Source organism: Triticum dicoccoides, chromosome 2B (genome assembly GCF_002162155.2).
Source record: "Triticum dicoccoides isolate Atlit2015 ecotype Zavitan chromosome 2B, WEW_v2.0, whole genome shotgun sequence".
In the NCBI taxonomy this organism is placed as follows: domain Eukaryota; kingdom Viridiplantae; phylum Streptophyta; class Magnoliopsida; order Poales; family Poaceae; genus Triticum; species Triticum dicoccoides.
In genome coordinates, this window is record NC_041383.1 from 199,220,118 (window position 1) to 199,226,899 (window position 6,782).

A 6,782-nucleotide genomic window follows, 5' to 3' on the forward strand; every position below is an offset into this window, starting at 1 on the left:
GGAAGAGGAAGACGAAGCAGCAGAGGAGGGCAGAGGAGAGCAGAGGGGGCGCGGCAGAGAGAAACGGCTGGAAAGGAATACGAAAATTTATACTTGTGGTGGTACCGCCGTTTTTGCGGACAGGGGCCTCCGTTCCGGCGAAATTCGTGTCCCGGTGGTTGGTTGTTGAGGGATCATCAGATGTGGTGCTGCTGCCTTCATTTGACACGACGGCACGGGAAATGCTGCGCGTTTGGTCGGCAAACAGGGCTGACAAAACACCACGAAAGAAGAAGAAAGATTACTACTACTAGTGCGGAGCATCACCAAGGCGGGGCATGCGATCTCCAAAGGACCGTATGTCGTCTACCGTCTCTGTCACAATGGGAAAAACTACAATGTGTATAGCAGAAGTCTGCGTTTCCTGGCACGGCTCGTTCCTTTTCCATACGCCGTCACGTCTCCTTTTGATGGAGCAAACTCGGTGCCTTGAAGTTGAATGACCGCGGCTACTGCGGCATGAGCAGTCGGTGTCAGCAGGAAGCACCGGAGGGATCACTGTTGCCGTTGAAACATACTCTCCGTATACTATTTTACAGTGGCTGTGGCTGTGGCTGCAAATGACTGTACTATCACTTACTACTACTCCCTCCGTTCCTAAATATTTGTCTTTCTAGACATTTCAAATAAACTACCACATACGGATGTATGTAGACATATTTTAGAGTGTAGGTTCACTCATTTTGCTCCATATGTAGTCACTTGTTAAAATATCTAAAAAGAAAAAAAATTAGGAACGGAGGAAGTAGTAAACAGATGCGTTATGCACTTACGTTTATTTTATCGGGTACACTACAAGCGTGCCTCTGCGTGGGTGCGCTCGCGCGACCTCGTAGCGAACGTGAAATGCTGAAGGCGACGTGACCTAGCAGATACTAGCAGCGACGGAGAGGATCGGCACCGGCCGGCCGGTGATGTGTCAGGGGCACGTTCGGTGAAGGAAACGACGGCCGGCCGGCGGCCAGCCAAAGCGGCAGCTCATTCGGATCAGCGACGTGTGAGTGCGAGAGTTATTTACCGAAGACCATCACATTTGGGATAGGGTAACAACTTGGTATCATATTTAAATCAGGTCACAAAAACCACCGGTTTTGCGCCTAATGCGTAACGCGGAGCACTGATACTTGAATTTAGTCGAGAAAACGGTGAAACCGACAGGTGGGGCATGTCTGTCGGGATGACGTGGCAAATACCAAGCACGCAAAAAAACTTTGACTAGTTGAGGTGGCAGATGAGCTGCGGGCCCAGCCTGTCATTGACAACATGGTCATCTTCATCTCATCTCTATATCTATGGAGCTTTGTGTCGAGCGGCTTGTGCGCGGCGAGCCATCTCTGCCGATGCAAGTCGAGAGCTCCATGGCCATGGCAACAGAGGCCCTACCCGACGTCCAGATCCTCCTCTCCCTTTTCCTCTTCGTCTGGAGCTCGCTCCCGTCCTCCAGCCCTCTCCCCGCTGTTGTCCGAGAGCTAGCCGTCGACGCTGCTCCGCGTTAGCGTGGCCACCGCCGTACTTTTGCCGACAAATAATCTCCCAGAGCTTTGCCTCCTCGCGCTGGTCATCCTCAACGCCGAACAAGAGCCGAGACGCCGCAGAACGACAGAATCCATCGCATCTTCAACCTCGGAGCCGCCGGCCGCCAGCGGCGAATTCGCCACCTTCAGAGCACCCCCGGCCTCGCCGACCTGCTCATCTGAATCACCATGATCCCCTTTCTGTCTACCCTTTTCCCCCATTGTCAATTCGTTCCATAACTAGTTCGTCCGCCATGCCCGAGAGCTCCCGCTGCCGTGCCTTTCTAGTCTCCACCGCCTTCGTTCGAGCACGAATTGGTCGCGTGTGAGCACCGTACCGAGATGCTAGAGCTCGCAGGAGGCCACCTGGACAATTAGGTCGCTCGGTTGCAAGCTGTAACCCGGCGCTCGTGCAAGCCGGAGCTCCGCCGCCGCCCAGCTCGCCGTCGTCAACTCTGCTGGCCAACCTAGCACTTTCCACCACCACCGGTCGATGCACGGTCACCAGCATCAGATAAAACGTAGCCTAGCGTTGAATGGTTGTCGGAATCATCACGGCTAGCGGCGGTTGCAGCCTGCATGAGTTCTCCTGGTCTTGCCTGCAGTGGCGGCCAGGGCGGCTGCGGGCCTACGTGCGTACCACGGCCAGGGGCGGCTGCAAGTGCGCGTGCGTGCCATGACCAGGGGAGATGGTAGGCGTGCGTGGGTGCCTACGCGCAACCGAGGTCAACCATGGCCGACGGGAACGGCGAGAAGAGAGGAGAAAGAGACAAGTCAACCTGCCCACGTGGAATTTTTTTTGCCACATCATCCCGACAGGCAGGCCCCACCTGTCGGTTTTGCTGTTTTCTCGACTAAATTCGAACATTAGTGTTCCGCGTTATGCATTAGGCACAGAACTGATGGTTTTTTGTGCCCTAGTTTAAATGTGGTATCAAGTTGTTATCCTAGCCCCAAATGTGATGGTTTTCGGTAAATAACTCACGGTGCGAGTATCACACTTCACAGAAGGACAGAACAGGAGGGCATTTTAAAAAAAATGCGAGGAAATTTTCGTCTCCTTTTTTACGTGATATCGCCCCCTCTTTTGGAACGAACACTCTGTTTCACGCTTCTTGCTTTTTTTGCATGGTAATACGTGTCTCATTTATATAGAAAAAAGATCAAGTTACAAGGCACGTAAGCACTGACCATACATGACTGAAAAGATAGGAAAATCCTATGCAAAATAACAGCGCCTGTCCCTTTCCTTCGACACCACCGAAGCGGCCACCAAAGGGTAAAAAGACAGATCACCTCTTCGCCCAAGCTCGACGCGGCTCCATCGCTGATCAGCAGCTTTACGGACCTCCAAAGTAGTTTGCCAAAAGCAAAACCATAGCCGTTGAAAGAATCAGACCGGGGCAACATGTCCCCGGACACGCCATCGAACTTCAGAACTGACACCCTCGCATGACGACGACGTCGGAGAAGGAAACCAGAACTGCCCGCCTTCGACCACAGACCCAACACAAGATACTCCATCTTCCAGCTATCACTTGCGTAGACAACCGCCTGCGCGTACTCCTGAACGACAAAACCTCCCTGCTCCACCATGACGTCGGAGACAACGCCACAGCAACGACGACAGAGCAGAAGGAGAGACACACCTGATGGAGTTGCCGCCGCCGCCTCCTCAACACCATCCATGAACCCTAACGATGTCGATCTAAGGGATCGACAGAGACACGATGCCATCATCTCCGAGACGCCGCCATGAAGGACACCGTCGGTGTGGGAGTGGGGTTGAGGCAGATTTATTCATCCGGGCGCCGCTCCCACCACCCCAACGACGCACCACGACCTACAAATTCAAAAGCTAACTACAGAGCGGAGGAACGGGGTCCCCCCTCCCTCCCGCCGCCGGAGCAGCAGTCGAAGGGAGAGGGGGCCAGCGCACCGGCCGGTGGAGATCGGAGAAAAAAGTGCCTCGCCCTAGTCGCCTGGTGGCGGTGGCGGCTAGGGTAGTTTCAAGCTTCTTGCTGGGACGACCGTTCCGTGGTTTGACCGCGACGGCGGCGTGGCGTGGCGTGCCCATGGACCAGAACAGATCGGCCGTCGGCGCCTGCAAAACGGCTGAACGGATCCAAGGAAAACAGCGCGGTGTGACGATGAAGGAAGGAATTGACCCGGGCCAGGTGGTTTGACTTCCAAGTAACGTTCGGGGCGACGTAGCTCCAAGTAGGTGGTGAACGCGTACGTGTCCACCACATGCCACGCACACGCCTACCCTGTTCGCATGTCCAAATATAAATAGTGGCAGCTGAACGTATCTTGGCTTATTCCTCTATAGGAAAAGAAAAATCAATATCCCGCTCGCTCGTTTCTCACGAATATATGCCAGATGGCCTCGGCACGTACGCACGCTTGAGTCATCATGGCGACGAGACAACGACTCCCTAGCTCTCTCTTTGCGAGAGCAAGGAATAAGCTGAGCCAGCGGCTGGTTGTTGAGTTGAATTCAAGCCCTGCGTGCGCCTCCAGTCAAACACAAATCATCCCCACACGGCCTACGCCACGATTGATTACTAGTATTAGTATTAGGCTGGATATATTACTAGTAGTAGTAGTATAAAATTCTGCAGAGAGAGAGAGGGGGGAAGCAACGTGTGCCGTTGACCAGGCTGATCCGCAAGAAAATCATGCTAGGATATCACTCCGTTGTCAGCATAGCAGCACTGTGGTGGTAGTATTTAGAAAGAAATTCAGAACCCAATTCAGAAACGGATGGAGCCGTGTGGACCAACGATGCTAGTACGATCTCTTTAGCATACGTCGCCTGGGATCGGGTGCCACGAGTCAAATTCAAGCGTTGGTGCACGAGAACATGGTGCCAAACTGTTGGAGGAAAAAAAAAAAAAGACCCGTGGTGCCGTTGTGTTTCATGACGGAATTGACGATCGACACGGCTCTGCTCAAGTGTGTTTCAGAGAGCGCAAACCCAGCACGGCTTTTTGTCACTGTATTTCTTCCTTGGCCAAGTGGCTGGACGTGGCATCCCACTGGTGACTGGTGACTGGTTGGGGGAAAGGGCCGTGCAAACTGTCAAAGCAAAATCTTGGTTGCGGACTTGCGTGAGTGCGTTTCTGCTCCGGTGCTCTCCCCGGGCTGAACACGAGTGGGAAAAATACAAGGACGGTCCAGATGCATCGATGGCGGTTCGTAAGTAGGGGCATGATGGTCATTTCAGGTGGGTGTAGAGCGCGGGTAGACCAGTCGTAGAGCCCTGCATGATGTATTAATGTCAGTCATTAGTGTGTGCAGTATGAATCTGGAGATGATGTGGTCGAGGGGAACGTCAAGTCCTTTGAAGAGAAGGTGGTGCAGAAGATCAGGGCCCAAGGATCTGCTATGTACTGCAGCTGGAAGACGGACAAGTACCGGTGCCCCTACTACAGCAGGGCCAAGCCCAGGTCTGGGTTGCTGGAGCATCTAATGGAACATTGTCGGGCTACATCCATCAGCAGTGATGAGTACAAGATCAGGGCTCAGCATTCTGCCCTCCACAAGGTCCTGAAAAACCCTAACATGTAGTTGCCCTAGGTCCTGGTTGTCGTATGATGGAGGAAGGCTCAATCCTTTTGGTGAACTTTATGTGGTATTCTGATGGTGGAAACTTTTAGTGGTAATTTAGTATGAACTTTATCTAAGTGTAGTACTGTGATGTGTGGTCTAAACATATCTAATATGCTAGTGGTCTGCATCAGCAAGTGTGCTGTGTGGATGCTGCTATCTATGGTAGTAATATATATTGCTATCTATATTTGTGTCCCTTAAATTTGCCATTATGGTTCCTTACATGTATGGTTCCTTAGATGTATGATTTGCTTGAATTTAGCTGTTGCGATGATCAGACATGCCGCATCAGTGTTGCTTCACTGATCAGGCATGCTGCAAACACTTCCCATGTTGCGGCCATGTGAAACATGCTGTGGCAATGGGGCAATAAATTTCCATGCTGTGGCCATGTGCAACATGCTCTGCCCATAAGCATATCGGAGCAAATGTAAAACTTTGCATTAAGTTAATTAATGTTGTTTAGTGAAGTAAGTGGAAATTGTTCATCCACACATATGACATCTTTCCTTCATTTGAGTAAGCAAAAATAGCAAATATTGCACCATATGATCAAATACTCCAATAACTGAGCACATATTCCATCATTTCATCAAATACTAATAAAAAAGTAGTTAAAGATGGTGTGTGTGCGTGTGTGTGCAAAAAACAACATTTGAATAAAGGTGTAATGATTATTTGCAATATGAAGGAGTTTTTTTTCATGAAATGCAAGTTGATTATTTGAAATATGCAAGATCTCCTTTTGTACAATTTTTAGTGGCTCCGTGAAGCCGCATGTTAATTGGGCAGGGCATAAAAAATTCAGAAAAAATTCAAAAATAGTGACCCACATTTTCTTGTACATGGTGACCCACATGTGCGAAACATGGCTATGAAAGAAAATTTGGAAAAAATAATTTTTTACAATGCCCCCTTGGGGTATAGACCAATGTTTTCACCAGTCAGTCTAGAGGGCATTATAAATTCAAAAATATAAAACCTTGGAATCCTAGCTTTGTTTGTGCAAGAGGTCAGGTGTGCCAAAATTGAGGTGATTTGAAGGTGGTCGAAAAAATGCCCGCATTCCGGAGGGGCCATTTGGTCTAACTTAAGCCAGTTTTTAAACATACGTGATTTTTTCCACCACCTCCAAATCACCCAATTTTCTTGTACTTGGTGACCCACATGTGCCAAACATGACTATGAATTTTTTTTGGAGAAATAATACTTTCCAATGCCCCCTTGAGGTATAGACCGATGGTTTGACCAGTCAGTCTAGAGGGCATTATAAATTCAAAAAAATTCAAAAAAATATAAAACCTTGGAAACCTAGCTTTGTTTGTGCAAGAGGTCAGGTGTGCCAAAGTTGAGGTGATTTGGAGGCGGTCGAAAAAATGCCCGCATTCCGGAGGGGCCATTTGGTCTAACTTAAGCCAGTTTTTGAACATATGTGTTTTTTTCGACCACCTCCAAATCACCCAAATTTTCTTGTACATGGTGACCCACATGTTCCAAACATGGCTATGAAAGAAAATTTGGAGAAATAATACTTTACAATGCCCCCTTGAGGTATAGACCGATGGTTTGACCAGTCAGTCTAGAGGGCACTATAAATTCAAAAAAATTCAAAAA